A 21,664-nucleotide genomic window follows, 5' to 3' on the forward strand; every position below is an offset into this window, starting at 1 on the left:
GGGGAAACACACGTTTAATTTACCCACGTTTCAATATTATGACACAACAGTGCTATAGCTCTTCTAAGCGAGGATGCCTACATACATGTACTGTACGGGCGCTCACGTATAGAAACGTGAAATTTGAGAACTTCTAGAATAACAACTTGTATTGTGCTTGCGCGACATTATAACGTCATGTCGCCACGAATCTAGCGTTTAAAGCTAATGTTGGCTCTGATGCAAGCCTTAGTGTAGTAATTACGCCGATATCACACGAACTGAACTCGGGCCAAGCACATAGGGATACAATAATAATGACGTGCGTATGCATCGTGCACGGGTCAACTCCAGACAAAGTTGTAGCCATAGCCGCATGGCCTGTGCGTACAGGCTGATACTAGACGACAAAATTGCAGCCAAAGTCGCATGGCGTGTGCGGTGTGCTTGCTAGCCTCGTTCTACCCGAGTCACTAGCCCTAATAACGCTCTCTTGGCTAAGATATCGAGACAGTTACCACGTGGTGATACCTGTGCGGCTGAATATATGTTCTTTCTTAAGAATGCGGACGATTTCTTTCACACCAAGGAAGTTAAGGCACACTGGTGCAGTGATGGCGGGACCACCTAGGGATGCTACCCTGCTGTTACACATGACCCTGAAGGTGAGAGCTTCCCGGTGCTTGTTATGCTTGTACTGCTTGATTTTTGTGCCTTAACAGTTGCGCGGCTGTCTGTGGAGATCTTTATTTATCCAAGTCACAGAGCCGTTGTCCTAATCATGAGTCGCGAAGCTGATGACCGTATCGCTCTGTCGTGGCAGTGCATTCAAAAGTGCCTGGGTAGAAGCGCACGCGGCTGATACTTTGCAGCTCGCAATATCCCGTACGGTGCAGAAGCTTTGCCTTGGGGCTTGGCGACAAATTTTTTTTCGCTTGCCGAGTGAATTGACCGCAATGAAACTTTCGAATATTCTTTTGTTTGAGGTCAAATTAAAGGCATTCAAAGATACGCGTAAGCATCGTCCTACCGTACGTAATCTGGGTACGAGCGCTCTAATATGACGTTTCGTAGATATATAGCAAATGCGCACGTTTGCTGATATTTTGCATACAGATGTAACGTCAACTGTAGGCTATGCCTATTTATTAAGCATTGTTCGTTTTTCCTGAAATCACGCTTTCCACATGTGAGCACGTGGATAGTTATTGCAAGCAGTTGACAATGAAAGTTGTGTTTCATGTCTACATTCTGAACTTTATGTTCGCTGCAAGGAAGCTTTGACATCTGAACGAAATATTTGCGCCGTTTTATGAGCACTTCTTGATTTCGCATTCGCAGATGTGTTGTTTTTTTTTTATTTGTTACATTGATTTGCTTGTTCATTATTTGTCAGGAGCGCCTTATTTTATTGTAGCATCTATTTGCCAGGGCGCACACATATCTTTGGGGATGAAACTTTCTTTCCTGCTTTGCATTATTCGTGAAAACCTTACATTGAGGCTACTTTGCTGACCTATCGACTGAAACCCACGTCGCTGCTGCAACGTAAGGACGCGCATTTTTTTTTGTATTTCATGGCAGGGAATGAAATTTAGAAGGAGATAGTTGCCCCATTGCATTTCCAAGAACACACTCACTGGGGATAGCTGCAAATCATTCTGTTCTGGCTAGTGTGAAATCGTCCAGAATACATTGCTGCTTTGTTTGCCCCTTTTCGGGTGTCTTCCGCAATGGTGGTTTAATGGATAGGGTGCTCGGCTGCAGTCCTGCAACTTGCGCGTTTACTTCCAGCCACGGCGGTCGCATTACGATGGAAGTGAAATGCTAGAGGCCCGAGTTCTGGACGATGTCAGTGCACGTTAGGTAACACCACATGGTGTACATTTCCGGAGCCCTCCACTACAGTGCGTCTCATAATTATATCGTGGCTTCGACATGTAAAAGCCATAAAGAATTGTTCCGGAGTCAAAAGACTTACGAGTGTTAAGAGGCTTTCAACAGTAACTTAGTTCTCATTGTTTGCCATTTCACCATAGACAACGCTATCAGCTATACCGAACTCTACCATTTAAAGCTTATTCACACTGGCGATTCAAAGTGCTCACGTTAACTGGTTGATAACTTGGGGTTAGCGTAGACGCCACAATTGGAGGGTAAGCTGACACGAAACTGGATGTAGCGTGAGCTTTTCATGCTTGCAAGGAACAATGTGACGAATTTTTAGAGATAACAGGTCAAGGCCTGTAACTCAGGAAATGAAGCATGGTTCCTTTTCCAGGCAAGTCGTGACCATCGGCAAAACTTCAGGGGAGAACTGTAAACAGCACGACGTTTGGGTATGTACAGATTGCAAGAAGACGTCTTTGAGAGAATAGCAACCATGCCTAGGATGGAAAATTTCAGCGTCTGATACTGAACGATCAAAAAACGCCTGGTCTGCGCGGACAGCGCAGCACAGCCAAAACGAAAGCTTCAAGAGCGGCATTTCCAGAGCCCGTTGTAAACTCTCTTGGAAGTACTAATACAAGTGCGCTAGCAAGGTACCCACTATACCATAAATCATAATTTTTGTGAAGTTGGGAAGCACCCACTGCGCAATTATTCGTCACTCTACGGAGAAGCGAGGTACCAGCTACACATCTGTAAGGCATTATGTGCACTTCGTTGATCCTTATTGAGAACCTTATTGAGCGACCGCCTGTGAAACTCGGCACTGTGTTTGTGATGTGGCATGCGTACATCCTTCTCTCTCTCTCTTTTAGTCCTCTATTCTCCCTCCCAATGTGTAGGGTAGCAAACTGGACGCATTGTCTATTTAACCTCCCTGCCTTTCCTACATTCCTTCTCTCTCTCTCTCTCTCTCGTTTATGCGACGGCTGATGACGATGAAGAATTATGACTGAGCCCTTTATAATGGGTTGGGAGCTATAAACGACCCACTAATTACGTAATTCGTATTTTGTGAGGCCCGGACGTTATTTCACTCTCCCACCATTCTATATAACATACAGAAGCGTTTCTTGAGATCGCCGGATTGCTGAACTCTGAAAATTCCAGTGAGGTTGTCGAACTCCCATGGAACACGGAACTGTCTACCTGTTTGGACATTTTTCGCGTATTAGACTCTCTGTGTTAATTTTTTTGTGACACATGCCTTCTTTCGGACGGAGGGAGAATCATGTGACGTTTGAAGGCATGTCAGCAGAAACCGAGGATGAAGTGTGCTTAGAATCACTGTTGTATATGTTCCTCTAAAACAGGAACGTATGGTCGTTCCTCGTTCCTTCCCAATATTGGAACGAGTTCCCGTGACAAGTTTCACTAATGAGAAAGCAACTCGTTCCAGTTACATTTCAAAAATTGGAACGTGTTGTTACATTAACGTTACATTTGAATTTTTATTCAAAATATAGTGCCGGTCACTGCCGGATAATCCTGAGGCGAAGTAAAGTAAGTATTTTAAAGCTGACATCAAGCTACAATATTTTACGAATTAGACATCGCCAGAAGCAGGTTATATGTAGATAAAAAGAATCTAAAGAAACGCTCCTTGACGAATTTTCTACAGACCACCGGCCACACTACAGACGCGTCTAACTAGAACTTTCGTGCTCGTCTATCACAAGGGCAACACATGGGGCACTCTCCACGTTAGTCTTCATATGCGCAGTCAGAATACTGCTCTTCAGGTATTCAACCAGAAATTTCCACACATGCATCAATATAAATGAGTTTCTGCACAGCAAACAACATCGACAGGAACAATACATAGGCGCTTAACAAGTGCCGATTCAATATTACAGTGTGAGTAGACACTAATGTCCAGGGTGCGTATTCGCAACTTAGTGAAGTCTCTCGTTCGCACACAGCAAGAGTAACATCTCGATGTTGGTATCTGACAGACGAACCTGTTTTCTCGTCAGCACTTCGTTGCCAATGTTGAAGAGCCCTTTCATTAAGCGCTTGAGGGTACTGCCGTGTTGTACACACATAAAAACAAAGCCGACCGAGGTCGTAGGGCCGAGGGCAGGCTCAGTTGGTGCAATACGAATGTAGCTATGGATGTAGTGCGAGTGTCGTTTGTTGTGGGACAGATATCGGCGAGGCGGCTGTCGCATTGAACTATAATCAAAATTATAGACCAATAGTCGCGGAGATAACTCGCATGTTGAATGTATTCCTCCCCATGCGCAATCATCGAAGGCACCGGACAGGTGCCACTGCGGTACCAGCGTCCACTGCGCTTCGCTCCTCTTCTCCACCATCTGTGCAACCACGTGTAAAAAGACATTTGCCGATAGCTGCTAGCGGGGTATCCACAAGATACCAATGATAGGATCGAGCCAGCCGCTAAATACCACGCGACGAGAAAAACATTCCCAGCAATTGGGCCGAAGCTTCGCAGTCGGCAAGAGCGCGGGCATAAAGCCAATAAAACGTCGGAAGCGTATGCTGCACGCGGTAAGGCGTTCACTTCCAAGGGATAGAACCAAAGTGTAACTTCGACACCGTTATAATGTTGGGGCCCAAGACCATTCATGCGCAGTGGAAGCCACCGCGCGGGATTTCGTTGATGAGCACGTTGCTGCTTCACTCACTTTACGCGGCCTCTAGCGTTGTGATTGGTTCCTCTGCCCAGGCCCGTAGCTAGGAGGGGCCAAGGCCCCCCCCCCCCGCCCCCGAAATTTTGGTGAAGTAAATAATAAAGACAAGCGTTTTTCTCAAACAGTCAAGGTTTTCAGCAATTGCCTCCCCCCCCTCCCCCCAAAAAAAGATTCCTGGCTACGGGCCTGCCTCTGCCCCATGCGCGTCAAACACCAGAATCGCGACGATGATTCGCTCCGTTTGAGGACTCCGCGGAACCACGTGCAGGCGCCTCGACCACGGTAAGTCGGCCCCCCGGTTTTCCCTATGCCGACAAGGCAGCGGGGACGCCTAGCAGAACCGCCGGAATACGAACACACACACACACACACACACACACACACACACGCGCGCGCGCGCGCGCGCGCACGCACACACGCACAGAGAGGGAGAGAGAGAAAACTGCTTTCGAGTTGGCCGAACAAAAAGTCACCGAGGTAAAAAAATAGCGCGCCATTTCCTGGCAGCGGCTTTGCAATGGGTTTCGATGAGTCTCGCATGTCAAGTAAATGTTCTGCAAGGTATGTCTACACTCCAGAACAGCCCTTCCTTGCTGTCACAATGGCTCAGGGGGCGATCGGAGATCTCTGTTCTGCGCCGTTCGTTCGCGTTCGTTCTGATCATCGCACGCGATTGGCTGAAGCCGGACAACTCACGCCACTCTAAGGGGCGTGGCCATTTCTTTTTTTTTCCTTGATGTTTTCTTTTTTGGTGACGTCATGCCACGTCATAACGAGCATGTCGTCTGCTAAAAGTGAACGGAGAGCGAGCCCGTTCGCTCGTGTTCTCTCGAGCGAACAATGGCGTCGCACGGCATGTATTTCGATGCGGCTGCCGCAACAGCTGATTTTGAGAAAATGGCGCTTGCAACGGTGCTTCCCTGCTACGTTGGCGTTTCTCGAAGCAGATGCAGAATGGTAGGAGGTGCGAAATGCGTTTTAAGAGATGAGCGAGTGTGAATTCCAGCGTCGCTTTCGTTTCTCGAAACGTGCTGTACGTTGGTTGTGCGACGAACTCGACCCCGTCATCGGGTGCCAACGAACCAGTGGGATTTAAACAGAGCGGAAGGTGTTGTGCGCGCTGAGATTTTTTTGCGATCGGATGCTTCCAGCGAGCTGTCGGCAGCGAGGAATTCATCGGCCTGTCGCAGTCGTCCGTCAGGAACACGCCATTACTGTCGTTCGTGGGCAAAAACGGTGGGTGGCCTTTCCGGAGACCACAGAATCGAAGAGCGAACTAAAAGCGGCGTTCGCGCGGCTCGGGCGGATTCCCGTTGTGGTCGGGTGTATGGATGGTACGCTCATCGCCATCCAGAAGTCCCATTGTCTGAGCTCCGCGGACACGACGCATTACATGTCGCGGAAGGGAGTCTACGCATTGAACACCATGATCGTGAGTATTATTCATGCATTGTATGCGTAGCGAAGTGTTTCATTTATATCGCTTAAACTTTCCGCTTTACTAAGGCTGTTGCAACTGAGTATAGTGGGAGCGGTATTTTCGATCTATCCAGAACGGGAATTGGTTCGTTTCAGGGCACTTCGCTTAGGATAAGCAATGAAATCATGCGACGCGGAGTACATTTTGGTTCAGCGGGCTGCACAGTGCGTAATATTACCGTTGCTCGTTCGCCATGTGTACCCGAAGCTTGAGTCTCGATTTGTATTTGTTGAGATTAACGCTGCCAGAATGTGCCGTAGTATGTCCTTATTGTTCATTGTCGTGATGGACGTTACATGGATCGATACATGGATGGATGAATAAACTTTATTTCGGTCCCTCGGAACGCGCCCTAGCATGTACATACATTAAATACGCATTGTTTCATAACCCTTTTTTCAGTCGCAAGTTTTTCGTGTTGTAGATATTTTGTGATACATTGCCTTAACATACAGCAGTAATGTGGTTAAAAGGCTTTGGTGGCTGGAAGATGGGTTGTTCCAAGCAGTAAACATGCAGACTACCCTTTGACACTGCATTGTCCGCGTGTTAGAACTTATGGTACAAGTCCTACCTTTTCGATGATTTGTTCATAGCTATGGTTCAACAGTCAGTAACAGTGCAGACAGATGTAGTTACATTAACATAATACCCAACATTGTACCCAAGGTCTTTTATGGGTACAATTTTGACTGAATTGAATTCTGCAGACATGTGATGCCGACCTCTGGATGTCAGTCCATGTTTCCTGGGGTCATGTCATGACTCATGGGTATGGCGGGGAGCCCTCTCCGTCAGCACCTGAAAGCAAAACTTCGGCTTGCTTGGTAAGTGCTGTCAATGCTTGCCACATTCAAGACGTTATCACTACAGCTGTCATGCCGCCCTCGTGTAGGAGACTCCAGCTATACATTAGAACCGTGGCTCCTGACACCAGTGCCCGGACGACCAGCTCGTGGCACCCCTGATAACCACTACAAGGCCCACACCGCCTTGCGCAATGTTGTGGAGTGGTGCATCGCTGTAAGCTTGTGCAGAGCTGCACGACATTGCGGCACATGAGCCTGTTCTCGAAGGGGACGATGACGACACCGACGATGCTGAGCTGCTGCCAGCAGCAGCTGAGCTACCACCACCACAACGGGAGCCAGCAGCAGCGCAACCGTGTAGTGAACCTGTTTCGAGAACCACAGGGCCTGCATGCTTGAGCACCTGCGCAGAGTACGCCGCCGCCTGCAACAACCTCAGCAGCATTGTGTGGTGCGTGTTTGTTTTTGTTCATTGTGTTTGTCACTGGCATGAACAAAAGGCAGTTTTTTTTACTACACTTCAAATGTTTGCTACACATATTAACGAAACAGCGTTCTCCTATCAATGAACAACCCCCTTGAATAGGTTGGCAAAAAAATGTGAAGTTCACCCTGACTCACTCGTGAAATATATTTTGCTCTTGGGGCTCACTCGAACTCAGACTCACCAAAATTTTCCTCAGGCGGATTCACTCGGACTAAGGCTCACTAAAATGTTTTCACCCGGACTCAAACTCACCAAAGTATTACTCACCTGGACTCACAGCTCGATCTGAATCTGAGTGAATCGACTCATGAGTGAGTTTGCCGACCTATGCCCCTTGTCACACAATGCCATGCTGATGAAATACTTCGACCAGGTTGTAAAATATGGTGCTTCACACTAAGCACAAGTGAGAGCTCACCTGTGAATGGCACATGGTGCCATTCGGAGCCAGAGTGGTAACCTGAAAAGGCTGTTGAATCAGCACAGCAACATGCGCTAGCTTTAGTGCAACAAGGATCGTGCTTTTAAATGAGGTGAACAACAAGGGTGGTGTAAGAAGTGAAATTTTATTACAAGTATCGCGAGCAATGCACATAAAAAGCAAAGTAAATAAATATCCCTTAAATTTAATGCCAAGGAAAAGAACATAAAAGTAGCGTCCTTTTATAATATACAAATGGAATTGTTACAAAGTGCCTGCTGCTCCTCTGCATCATCATACGCGTCTCGCAGCACAGAAGTCATTGTAGTACATGAAAACAAGGCACAGTCGAACCGGTACTAATCGAACTCGCTAAGAAAATGCAAGTTGTTGGTTGCTGATATTTCTTCCTCTATTATTAATTTCTGTTTGTACCCAATCATGTTGTCTAAACACTTCTAAGCAACAGAACACGTGTTCGTCAACTATATTTTGGTCTTGCAATATTTCTAAATTATTGTGCAACCTAGACCATGCACAAACGCTCTTCTTTTTTTCTAGGATATGTAAAAATCGAGTATTCTACACGTATACACTATAGACATAAGATACACTACAGTGCACTATGTGCATATACTACAAACTTGCTGAATGCATTAATTCATATGAGATTTTAAAAAATGACATTGCAGGACACGATTTACCACTGAGCTACACTGTGTTATGTACAATGAAACAGCACATCAGTGCTTCTGATATGCAGAAAAAGAAAATTAACTGAAAAAAAATTGCAGGGCACCATTGAAGCAAACCAGCGTATCACAACTCGTGGTGTGAACAAAAATAAATCTACATATATGTACAACTAGTCTTTACAAATCACTGTGCAGGTGGCTTCTGCTGCAATGAGAGCCCGGGTGAGGGTACCAACGCCTTGCAGCTAGTGGACCACGTCACCGAGAAATTGAACCTGGCAGTCGGCAGCTTTCCAATGATATCTGGCCCTGCCGCCTGGTGTTTGCGGCTAGTAACTCCAGCGCCTTGGCCTGCCGGTTGCCCCCATCTCGCAGCTGCGGCATGAGCTGGAAACCAAGAAATGTGTTGCCATTATCATCTATAAATTTCCTGCTACCGACTCTTCGCTGGAAGCTTCTGTTCGTGAAGAGTTTCAGTGTGTGCAACAATTTCCTCTCTGTTGAAAATCCAGTGACCCAACGGCATCCATGAATTGTGCTTGGTTCACCGCACAACCACGCACTTCGTTTGGACAGACCAAAGCGGTGCCGGAATTCATTTTCGCTCATCTCATCAAACGCATCTCTAACCACCTCTGCATGAGAAGCAACCAAACAGCCCTTTTCAGGGCTACACAATCGTTTGCCCGGCTTTAAGCGATGACTGACACAATCTCCTTCCGAAACCCTAGCTGCTACAGTATGCAAAACATACAGCAAGCAGGTGTAACACAGGTGCAAACATGTGCATTTGTGTATGATGGCTATGTGTAGAAGTTATATAACGAGCTTGCTTTTTGAACAGTATATTTAGCAATAGCACATTTCCAGTTTCACTTTTGAAGCAATTGACACAATAGGGAAACATTTCAAGATGTTGAACATTTTTGCAATGCAACTTTTTTGCTACATTTAACCATAACTGCAAGGCAGGACATCTGTTTATTTCATCTGACAGTTATGCATACAACTAGCTCCTGCAACCGTTTGCCAGATTTTTTTTGTGCAGCTTTTGTCTTTATGCCCACAGATGTCATCTCTTCACAAACATATGCCTGCACGCATGAGCATCACCTGTGAGCATGTAACACCATCTACAGTTAATCAAAAACATCAGTGAAACTTACGTGTTGGGGCACGGGGAAGATCCTGGGCCACATCCTCTTCAGCCACACCAGCAGCAGCTGGAGCAGGGCTCACCTGTTATAGTAAGAAGTTTCTTGATTGACACACTGAGTGCAATAAGAAGTATGGAGTGGAAGTGGACAATAGCAATGTTTTTTTAGAATGTTTCAACAGCGGCATGCTATGACACACAGACTTCGGAGAGAGGGGTGGAGGGAGGCAAGCCTACTGGCTACGCACCTCACTCGACTCGAGGGTCTGAGAAATGGGTTGGAACACGTAGGGTGCTCTAATGAGCTTCGAAATATAGTTCGCGGCTGTTCTTTCGTCATCACCGCAAATGTGGCTGTTTTGCTTTCTGTTCTGAGCGGCACAACGTGTTAGCACTCGATATTGTTTGAAAAAGTAAAACTGACAGCGCGTAATGGCTCGAAGCACAACGTGTTAGCACTCGATATTGTTTGAAAAAGTAAAACTGACAGCGCGTAATGGCTCGAAGCACAACGTGTTAGCACTCGATATTGTTTGAAAAAGTAAAACTGACAGCGCGTAATGGCTCGAAGCACAACGTGTTAGCACTCGATATTGTTTGAAAAAGTAAAACTGACAGCGCGTAATGGCTCGAAGCACAACGTGTTAGCACTCGATATTGTTTGAAAAAGTAAAACTGACAGCGCGTAATGGCTCGAAGCACAACGTGTTAGCACTCGATATTGTTTGAAAAAGTAAAACTGACAGCGCGTATGGCTCGAAGCACAACGTGTTAGCACTCGATATTGTTTGAAAAAGTAAAACTGACAGCGCGTAATGGCTCGAAGCACAACGTGTTAGCACTCGATATGTTTGAAAAAGTAAAACTGACAGCGCGTAATGGCTCGAAGCACAACGTGTTAGCACTCGATATTGTTTGAAAAAGTAAACTGACAGCGCGTAATGGCTCGAAGCACAACGTTTTAGCACTCGATATTGTTTGAAAAAGTAAAACTGACAGCGCGTAATGGCTCGAAGCACAAGTGTTAGCACTCGATATTGTTTGAAAAAGTAAAACTGACAGCGCGTAATGGCTCGAAGCACAACGTGTTAGCACTCGATATTGTTTGAAAAAGTAAAACTGACAGCGCGTAATGGCTCGAAGCACAACGTGTTAGCACTCGATATTGTTTGAAAAGTAAACTGACAGCGCGTAATGGCTCGAAGCACAACGTGTTAGCACTCGATATTGTTTGAAAAAGTAAAACTGACAGCGCGTAATGGCTCGAAGCACAACGTGTTAGCACTCGATATTGTTTGAAAAAGTAAAACTGACAGCGCGTAATGGCTCGAAGCACAACGTGTTAGCACTCGATATTGTTTGAAAAAGTAAAACTGACAGCGCGTAATGGCTCGAAGCACAACGTGTTAGCACTCGATATTGTTTGAAAAAGTAAAACTGACAGCGCGTAATGGCTCGAAGCACAACGTGTTAGCACTCGATATTGTTTGAAAAGTAAAACTGACAGCGCGTAATGGCTCGAAGCACAACGTGTTAGCACTCGATATTGTTTGAAAAAGTAAAACTGACAGCGCGTAATGGCTCGAAGCACAACGTGTTAGCACTCGATATTGTTTGAAAAGTAAAACTGACAGCGCGTAATGGCTCGAGCACAACGTGTTAGCACTCGATATTGTTTGAAAAAGTAAAACTGACAGCGCGTAATGGCTCGAAGCACAACCGTGTTAGCACTCGATATTGTTTGAAAAAGTAAAACTGACAGCGCGTAATGGCTCGAAGCACAACGTGTTAGCACTCGATATTGTTTGAAAAAGTAAACTGACAGCGCGTAATGGCTCGAAGCACAACGTCTTAGCACTCGATATTGTTTGAAAAAGTAAAACTGACAGCGCGTAATGGCTCGAAGCACAACGTTTAGCACTCGATATGTTTGAAAAAGTAAAACTGACAGCGCGTAATGGCTCGAAGCAACGTGTTAGCACTCGATATTGTTTGAAAAAGTAAAACTGACAGCGCGTAATGGCTCGAAGCACAACGTGTTAGCACTCGATATTGTTTGAAAAAGTAAAATGACAGGCGTAATGGCTCGAAGCACAAACGTGTTAGCACTCGATATTGTTGAAAAAGTAAACTGACAGCGCGTAATGGCTCGAAGCACAACGGTGTTAGCACTCGATATGTTTGAAAAAGTAAAACTGACAGCGCGTAATGGCTCGAGCACAACGTGTTAGCACTCGATATTGTTTGAAAAAGTAAAACTGACAGCGCGTAATGGCTCGAAGCACAACGTGTTAGCACTCGATATTGTTGAAAAAGTAAAACTGACAGCGCGTAATGGCTCGAAGCACAACGTGTTAGCACTCGATATTGTTTTGAAAAAGTAAACTGACAGCAGCGTAATGGCTCGAAGCACAACCGTGTTAGCACTCGATATTGTTTGAAAAAGTAAAACTGACAGCGCGTAAGGCTCGAAGCACAACGTGTTAGCACTCGATATTGTTGAAAAAGTAAACTGACAGCGCGTAATGGCTCGAAGCACAACGTGTTAGCACTCGATATTGTTTGAAAAAGTAAAACTGACAGCGCGTAATGGCTCGAAGCACAACGGTTAGCACTCGATATGTTTGAAAAAGTAAAACTGACAGCGCGTAATGGCTCGAAGCACAACGTGTTAGCACTCGATATTGTTTGAAAAGTAAAACTGACAGCGCGTAATGGCCTCGAAGCACAACGTGTTAGCACTCGATATTGTTTTGAAAAAGTAAAACGACAGCGCGTAATGGCTCGAAGCACAACGTGTTAGCACTCGATATGTTTGAAAAAGTAAAACTACAGCGCGTAATGGCTCGAAGCACAACGTGTTAGCACTCGATATTGTTTGAAAAGTAAAACTGACAGCTCGTAATGGCTCGGAAGCCCAACGTGTTAGCACTTCGATATTGTTTTGATAAAGGTAAACTGACAGCGCGTAATGGCTCGAAGCACAACGTGTTAGCACTCGATATTGTTTGAAAAAGTAAAACTGACAGCGCGTAATGGCTCGAAGCACAACGTGTTAGCACTCGATATTGTTTGAAAAAGTAAAACTGACAGCGCGTAATGGCTCGAAGCACAACGTGTTAGCACTCGATATTGTTTGAAAAAGTAAAACTGACAGCGCATAATGGCTCGAAGCAAATGAGCACACTAATTCGCAGCATACAAGTAACAATGATATTCTAAGCCAGTGCTTACCGATTCAGATCACCCGAACTCGGGCCTCGCTTACTGTCGACCCGCGCGGTCCCTGTCAAGCACGACGCGGCCGCGGTAACCCGTAATCTGGCCGCCTCCGGTGCCGCTGTAAAGCACAAGCGGGACGTGTAAGATGACCGACCACAATACAATTGTGCTCGCACTCACCTCTGCTGCTCTCGGAGTTTGGCAAGGCTGCGGTGTTACGCGCAGGGACTTCGTTCAAAAGCGCTACCAGCTCCTGCCACATGTCGTCCCGGTCCTCCCTCGTGAACGACGGCTCTAGCGGGCACGACAGCGTCGCGATCTGTGGATGCTCTTTCACAAAAGCCAGCAGAAGCTCCCTTTGACGATCAGACACCCGAGAACCAACGCAGACGTCGCGATGGGACGACATTTTGGTTGGTTGGTTGGTTGGTTGGTCCTCAGTTACTTGGCGCAACCCACCACGGGGGATCGGCCATGAAACAGGCGGTACCTTATTTTAGAAATTAAATTGTTTTACAATACGAATAAGTTTAGGAATGAATGTTTTAAAAAATTAGATTCACTGGTACAATCCAGATGTTAAAAAAAAAACAAAAACAAAAAAAAACAAAAAAAAAAACATTTGAATAGGTTGAAACAGTGAAATGGTGCATAAACTTAACATTCTATTCTTTTTGTTGCCCGTAAAAACTCGCACACGTCAACCGCTACTTTTCTTTTTTTTTTTTTTTCGCGTTTGCGACACCATCTAGCGACGACGTCAAAAAAAACTAACATTATTAAATATCATCACTCAAAGCTGTTGCTGTTTGAAAAATTGTTTGAGCTTGAGAAGCAAAAACAATAATTTTCTGTAAAGCAATTATATTTATTAAAAGGCGAGAAACGCTTCACGGTCCCCGTGCCGACGTCACAGGATGCGCGTCTACTTCCGGAAAGCTCTCCGCTTCACGATTGGCTGTTCTCTTCCTCTCGGCGGTTCTAGGCGGGAGAGCTGCGCCTCCTCTCACTTTTGTGACGTAGGCACCGCAGAACGAACGCGAACGAACAAAGATCTCCGATCGCCCCCTCACACACAAAAGTCACAGTTTCACCGCAAGGGTGAAGCAATGAATGCGATAGCAAGAAAAGCGGCCCGTGGTGGACGCGCTGCTACGCTGCATCAACATCTGCCCCCTCGCGGACAACTTTTCTTGGCAATGAAGCGAAGGTAACAAAGCCACAATGGACGTATTCTACCGCTAATGAATGTAGTCCCGCAATTGCGTCCGTATTTTCTGCGTGAGATATATAAAATATTCCATTTTCTGCATGTAGCTTTTCGAGACGGAACGCAGCACACACAAGCGAGATATTTGTATTTCTTTTACTTCAGGCGTTGTCACTATGCGTTTTTGCGTGCGTGTAAAAGTAGCGCCTTTTACCCGTACCTTAGACGCTAAGCAGCGTTTGCGTCGCATTGCAGCGCTAGCCATCTCTTTCCACGGCGTTAAGAGAAGCGCGCCAAACCGGACTACTTCGCGTAGCAGTACATGTGCAGACGCTCCGCCCCCTTGGCTTTCCCTTCATTGCCAAGAAAAGTTGTCCGAGAGTATACTGCGCGAGCAGACAGTGGAAGGGCTAGGTTCTCCATGCGCAAATATTAAAAGAAGCGAGCGAGCTGGGCCGACGAGTTTTAAATGCTCCCTTGGCGCTCCTCGCTCCATCACGCTGGTAATGAAGAAACGCTTATACGCGCCTGCCGTCTCTGAGTCCTGCCAGCGGGGGCGTGTATATAACGCTCGCCGTTAGCTCCCTGAAGGATCTGCTCTTCGTGGCGTAATGCTTAGCGCCACGCGCTGCGGAGTTAGAGGTTGCTGGTTCGACTCCGCGCTTCGGGCTTCGGAAGCATTTTTCTGAATTATTTTTCGTTGGGACTTTATATATATATATATACATATATATATATATATATATATACATATATATGTATATATATATATATATATATATATATATATATATATATATATATATATATATATATATACGGGGGCGGCAAAAACCAGCAGAGACTGTCCATATAATTGCTGTCGCAATAAAAGAAAACATTTCACTATCCCCCACTAAAGGGAACCATGTGGGGATGCGAAGCAGCGCATGGGTCGACTTAAAGTTCCGTTCATCACGGGCACCTTGCCCGATGTTAACGCGTCCTTGCAAATGGAGCACACCATGAATTAACTGTGGTTGCTGTTGCTGTTAGTCGTCCCGAACTCTTCTTGGAGCACGCCACGCGCAGCTGCAGAATCTCGTTCTCCGACGTCATCATGTGATTACTGAGAGTGTAAGGGGGAGAGGCCACAGCGTCTTACCCATCCCCTTAAACAGGCCCGAACGCGCTAGCGCGTGCCTGCGCGTTCTCACTAGGATACAACGCGTTGGTTCATCGAGGGTCTGCAGAATCTCGTTCGCCGACGCCATCACATGATTGCTGAGAGAGTGTAAGTGGGAGAGGCCACAGCCTCTTACCCAGCCCCTTACACAGGCCCGAACGCGCTAGCGCGTGCCAGCACTCACGGTCTTGTCTGCGTTACGCCAACCTAGGACACCATACAGCAGCCCGGGCCCCTAAAGTGCTCTGCACGTATCATCATCATCAAGGTGGTCGAAGAACAAGACGAAGAAGACTTCTCCTTGGCGCGAGCGAGCGCATGCTAGGTGGTAGAAAGCGGACAGTCGCCAATGGAACTACGGACAAAGCCCATTGCAAAAGCTGTTTCGCACCTAAAAATGTGCTGTTCCTCCCGCATGAGGTCGGTCTCGGCATCGCACGCTTCCCTGCGCCCCCAGCGGGTGCCTTCAAGTGAAAAACAAGATGCAGCATAAGGTCTCTTCGATTTGGCTACACCGGCGGCACCAGTTCAACGGGTGCAGCACCGTCCTCCTCGTTTTGCTGGTGCCGCGCGCGCCCTCTGCACCGGTTCCCTCGTTTTGTCAAGGTGCAAGCGTAGTGCTGCACGAGTTCTCTGCCGGCCTGCGCTCGCTGAAGAGGAGGTGCAAAGAAGTGCAGCATGGCTTGCGCCCCTTCCTCTTCCCAAGCTTAGAGCAGACGACGCTGCGTGTTGTTCAGAGCGTGCAAAAGCAAGTTAAACTGCTGACTCTGACGGGTAATTTTAGCCATGTCGTTTCGGCAGCTATTAAGGCGAACCTTTTACATGTCTCGTGAGCAGAAAAATTCACCGTACATGACGGCAATATGATTGATTCAAAAAAAGTAATAAAGATGTGGCGCGATTCGCGATGCTGCTCTCTCAGTTCGCCTTTGCGAAATCGTGAAGCTGAGGCGAAAGGAAGCCTTCTAGAAATACTTTTGAGTTTAAAAATGTATTCATCAGGTGAGCGTGCGTATACATGTGTCTTAATGGTTTACAAGAATTGTCACATTCGTTCCCTATAGTCTATAGCGTGAAGTGGCGACGCCAGTAAAACCCTTTGAACACAAATTTGCGAGCATCCACTTTCCAAGATAACTGAACATTCGCGTCAAGTCGTCTTAGCGTCGGTTAAAGGACCTCAGATACTTTCGTTTTTTATTATTGTATAGCCTCGAACACACTTTCATAGAAGGCCGAGACCAGCGCAATTTTCCGCTGAACCAGTAAAACTCCTCTAGATAGTCTGAACAGTCTCTTGAAATTACACTCATGGAACCTGCCGACGACGTTTTCGTACCCGGGAACAGGAGTTACATCTTCACGTACCAACATGCAGGCGACAAAACACATACACCGTCAAACAACGGTCCTAAAGTCAAACTCCTCCTCGGAGTCGCTGTGAGGGTCGCCATTGTCCGAATCGTCCTCGCTGCAGAGTAGAGCAGTTCTATACGGCAGCTACGAAGAGTGCCGCCGCGGCAATGTTTTGGTAAACAACACCAGCGATACACGCCGCGTCGGCTGTTCGACCACCACGGCCTGCTCTTGCATCTTCGTTTTGTGGTAGCCGCCGCGTGGTAGTGTCGCCAGTGTCGCGGCTGCACTAAAGGCTGCACCGGCTGCACCTGCACTTGCTGAACCGGCGCTGCGCGCTACAGCACCGCTTCGCACCGCCACGGCACTTTCCAGAACTAGTGCAGGCAGTGCAAGCCAAATCGAAGAGACCTATAGTCAAGTGACAGGCGAGCGGTATATTCTTGCGCCTCACGCGGTCGCCCGTCCGCTCTGTTCTGCACGATGCGCTGCGTCCGTGAGCCTGTTCAATGCCGAGGAATGTTTACAGAAGGAACGGTGTTTCTTCTGCCGTTCCCACGTAAACGTAACGAGTTACCGTTACAGCTCCACCAATACTAAATGGAACGGTGGCGTTCCTCCGTTCCACCAAAAAGGAACTAGTTCCTGGAACGTCGTTCCTTGAAACGCCGTTTCGTACAACACTGCTTAGAATAGACCTTATACAACATTGCTGCCATTTGTCGAAGGTTTGACAAAGCTACCGTTTCGGTGTCATGTTGGAGGCTTACGTCGGAATCGTATTGCAGTCGCTGCTATATTATCTTGGGTGTATCTGCTTTGATAGTGGGAAATCGGGGCACATAAAAGTCAGACGAGCGTGTAAGGGCCTGTACACGTTACGGGCATTTCCTAGTTATAACGTTGACAACCATTTCATGTAAATAAATGCCTCACAACTAGAAGACGGTACACGTTTTTCACCGAGTCACGTGTAAGCCTGTCGTCATTGAGAATGAAGCTTAGCGCTAGGTTATAAATTTCGTCTGTTTTCAGTGCAGCGAATAAAGCGTTGTTAGCTATCTGGATATCATGCTTGTAGTGCAGGATGGTTGGGAGGAGGCTTTAGCGCGCGACACGGCAAAGCACAGCGATGACGGTAAGAAAGCTTTGTTCAGCCATTTCAAGGCGTATTTCAAAAGGGACCGCCTACGTCCACCAGACGTATTGTGCATTTATTTAAAACAAAAGGGTGTATCTTAAATTTGAAGCAAAAAATATTTCGCTGCTGCATTCACCAACGTATAGAATTACCGCACAAATAAAATGTAAAAAAATTACACCATCTCCCGCTAAAGGGAACCATGTGTGAATGCGAAGCAGCGGGAGATGGTTCGCTTCAACGGGAGATGGTGTACTTTTAGGGGCGAAGCTCCTTAAGGCGGCACCCGTTCGTCCCTCGTAGTCGTCGTGGTCGTAGTAGTGAGTAACAAGTCTTACGCTTTGACCTCGAAGGTGGTGCCGGTGGGAGATTTCTCCTGTGCGTTGTTGAACAATAAAAAATTCGCAGCGTGCGCGTTAACTAAAAGCCGAATTCTTCTGTCTCTCATTCCCCATTAGCAGCCATTGGCATGTTCCAGTAGGAAACGTTAGTAGAAGTAGAAGTGTAAGTGTTAGCTAAAAGCCGACTTCTTCTGTCTCTCATTGCCATTAGCAGCCATTGTTTACCTCCAAGGTAGTGCCTGGTGAGATTTCTCCTGTGCGTGATTAAACAATAAAAATTTTGTTCAAAACGCCGTTGATTGATGAAATAAACCAACGAAAGACGCCAGATGTTTTGTAAAAGCAGAACGAAGGAACGCCAGATGTTTTTCTTAAAGTGTAGTAGTAGTAGTTATATGTAGCCACCTCGCCCGATCGTCAACGGGCGAGGTGGACCGGCAACGGCGCGAGGACCCTGCCGTACGAGAGTTAAATCACACTAAAAGACATACTTTGCGGGCGATACACTCTAGTGAGCTTTCAACTTTTCGTCTTAATGTACATGATAAAGAAATTATTTCTACGAAAAACGCAAGGCACACCTTGAGCAATATGTTTGGTTTTGGGACGCTAAAAATGGAACCATGAGGCGATGCGAAGCCGGAGCACTTGCACGATCGCGTTCCGTTGGCTTTCGTTGGGCATGCTACCGACCTCGCGTCGTGGAACGCGCGTCCTGTCTTCCCTCTAGCCTTGCCTTTAATTCGCACAGGGCGAGCGCGGAATGCGGTCGCTCTTGGCGCTCTTTCGCTCGGGAGCGGACTTCTTCCTTGCATTTCACCGATCACAAGTGATAATGAAGGGACCACGTAAACCAACAGTACAATAAAAGTTTGATGTTTAATATATACACGATGTTTCACACTCTTTATATTATGTACTGGGCGCATTTCACGGAAGAGTTTCACGGTTTACAGATGATTCCCTCCGTAGCTTCGCCCCACTCATCATCATTCACCCCGTTGATATGCTGTGATTTTTTTTAGGAGCTGGCTTTTCAGGTTCTTAATGTGGGGCGAAGTCCCGCGCCGTAAGCTGCATCCATTCATTCAAAGCGTCGTGAGACGCGAAGAGAAACGCTACGCGGGTCGTGTCTTCGCTCTAGCCTGGCCGTTCATTCTCACAGGGCGAGTGGGGAACGCGGCCAACAGGCGCGCGAGAGTGGGGGAGCGTAGGAGAGGATAGACAGGGGAAGGAGACGCGCATGCGCAGTCGGGGTGTGGACGCCAAGGGAGGGATGGACAAAGCCCCCGCCTTAAACTGCTTCGCATCCAAAAATTTGCACCTCTCATGAACGTGAAAAGTGAACATGAAAAGTGTTATTCCTCTAAAAAGTAGGTGCCAGTTAGCTGGTATTTTATCGAATATCCTTCCAACATGTGCTCGTAAATAACATTATAAGCCAAGAATATTTGCGTTCACATCGCACTTTCGGGGCCCACTGGCGCCTTACAATTTCCACCCATTTCTGCAAGGCAGTTTTGCGTCGGCCGACTGAACGCTTCCGAAACCACCTCACCGCGTAACAAACAGTAGCACACCCACGGTCGACTGTTACACATTTGCCAGAACAGCATTTTGTTTGTTTCATACGAAAATGCCACACACAAGCATCTGTTAACATTTCTTAGCACACATGGGTGGATGCAGGATTTTTCCGATGAGAGATCAGCTTCTGGAGGAGCCTGATATGGGGTTGTCTTGAGATATAAATGAAAGAAAAGCAAGGCAATCGGGGCCGGCTTTCTGAATTTCACACTATTAGCGCATAAAATGCTTAAAGTGCCCTTCACCAGGTTTTACAATATTGAGCTGACGAGCGCAATGCATGCGCTGGGCGTTCACGATTACGTCTGCCAAAATTTGCAGCGCTACGCGCCGCGTAAATGGGTGAAATTGCACGCTGAACGCTGCTTGCCCTTCTCGCGGCCTCGCGCCCAGAGAATAAGCGGTTGACGTAGATGGTGAAACGGCCCTACGTAGATCGTAGTGCTGTGACGTCGCTCCTATACGTAGACAACTCTGCTCTGACGTCGCCAACAGTAGCACGTGACAATGCAATAATTATTTGACACGACGAGTAGTTTGTGTGATCTGTTGCTTGAATGGATGAATAAAACTTGAGAGCAATAATAAAATACACAATCGAAATGTCTGCGTTTTCTTTTTTCATTTTTACTGCAAATCGCAGCGAGATTCGAGGCTAATCTACTCCCATGCTACTCCCCTTTCGTACGCGTTTGTGTTCTCGCGCTTTGCGCATCCTGTAGACGCCACCCTTTACAACGAAATTAATTTTCTACGGCGTTCCAGCGCTCATTAGGCTCATTTATCCTCCCGGGTCTAACTATACGGCACACCACTAGTCTTGCGTCCGTACAAATGACGCAGCTTTCGTGCTCAGTAATAGGTTCAAAGCCAAGTGATCAGCGAGGGCGCATTCGGCATAACTTGCATAAGGTCCCTAGATAAAACAAGTTTTGAAAACTTGTTTTATCTAGGGACCTTAAACTTGCAGAGATGAAAAGCGAAGAACGCCGCCACACACCGCTCGCGTCTCGGAGGCTCGGGCTGGTTCGGGCCTCTGAAGAGGAGCTGGATGGCGCATCGAGCGTGTGGGCGTGAAGCCACCGGAAGCAGCCGTTTTTGTCCCGGAAGCCGCCGCCATCACCAGTCGATTGCTGCCGGCGCGAGAGCTTTCCTCTTCTTTATTAAATAAATGCCTGCCTGCCTGTAGCACAGTAAACTGTAGGAATCGACCGGAAAAGTCGTCAGGGAAGACATTTCACGCGTAAGTACCTCAAAGTTGTATTACTTTTTACGCATTTTGTACGTTGCAGCACTCCGCCGTATTCGGACGGTGTCGGCATGGCGTCTATCATCTTTCGTGTAGCGTTCGTCGGCGTCTAATGTAATGCGTAATCGCAGAGTTTGAAAAAAAAAAGAGAAACGATCATAACAACAGCTGCCTCCCGAGAATATTTGAATTGCGCGACTAAGACGGACAGAAGACGCCAGCTTCCGGGACAAAGAGGGGACCTTGCGGTGGCTTCACAAGCGCCCGCCTTGCAGAGCGGGGATGCGCCGTCCAGCCTTTTTAATGGAAGTCAGTGGTTCGGGCGCATCATTGGCTCGCGGCATTGTGTGCGCATGACGCGTTCATGCGTATGCGTTATGTGATCCTCCACTCGCGTGCCGAAGAGGGTAGGGAAGGGATTTGGCTGTCGAAGGCTATAGACGATTTTCCGCGGCTGGTTTGTTCAATCAAAACTAGATGGCGCCACCGCACCGTGGCCGTCCCCCTCCCCTGGCCGTCTTCATCCCCCTGCCTTGGCCTTTGGCAGGGGGATGGCAGGGGTCTCCGTCCGCGTCGCGTCGTCTGCTCGACGTTCCCATAGCGTCTGCGCGCACGCGAGTAAAAGCGAGGAGACGGCAGCGCCGGAAAAGTCAGCATGGCGGCACCTGTGGATGCAGTTTCCTTCCACCTCGGATTTATCACGTCCTTTTCCTGCGCTGTGTGGCCTGTAAGTTGAAAACCTACCAATTTATTTGCTTT

At 47.2% G+C, this 21,664-nt stretch overlaps 2 long non-coding RNA genes across 2 annotated transcripts in view; one reads left to right on the forward strand and one right to left on the reverse strand.

Moving 5' to 3' along the window:
- The window catches only part of LOC125759832 (uncharacterized), an 84,061-nt gene that overhangs the window by 18,526 nt on the left and 43,871 nt on the right, over positions 1 to 21,664 (forward strand). The window lies entirely within an intron of this gene.
- On the reverse strand, positions 8,753 to 13,055 carry LOC125759833 (uncharacterized). Its single transcript, XR_007417539.1, has 3 exons — positions 13,037 to 13,055; positions 9,645 to 9,717; positions 8,753 to 8,865 (listed from the first exon to the last, which is right to left on the reverse strand). It is a non-coding gene; the product is annotated as an uncharacterized LOC125759833 (long non-coding RNA).

This window comes from Rhipicephalus sanguineus, chromosome 9, assembly GCF_013339695.2.
Source record: "Rhipicephalus sanguineus isolate Rsan-2018 chromosome 9, BIME_Rsan_1.4, whole genome shotgun sequence".
In the NCBI taxonomy this organism is placed as follows: Eukaryota; Metazoa; Arthropoda; class Arachnida; order Ixodida; family Ixodidae; genus Rhipicephalus; species Rhipicephalus sanguineus.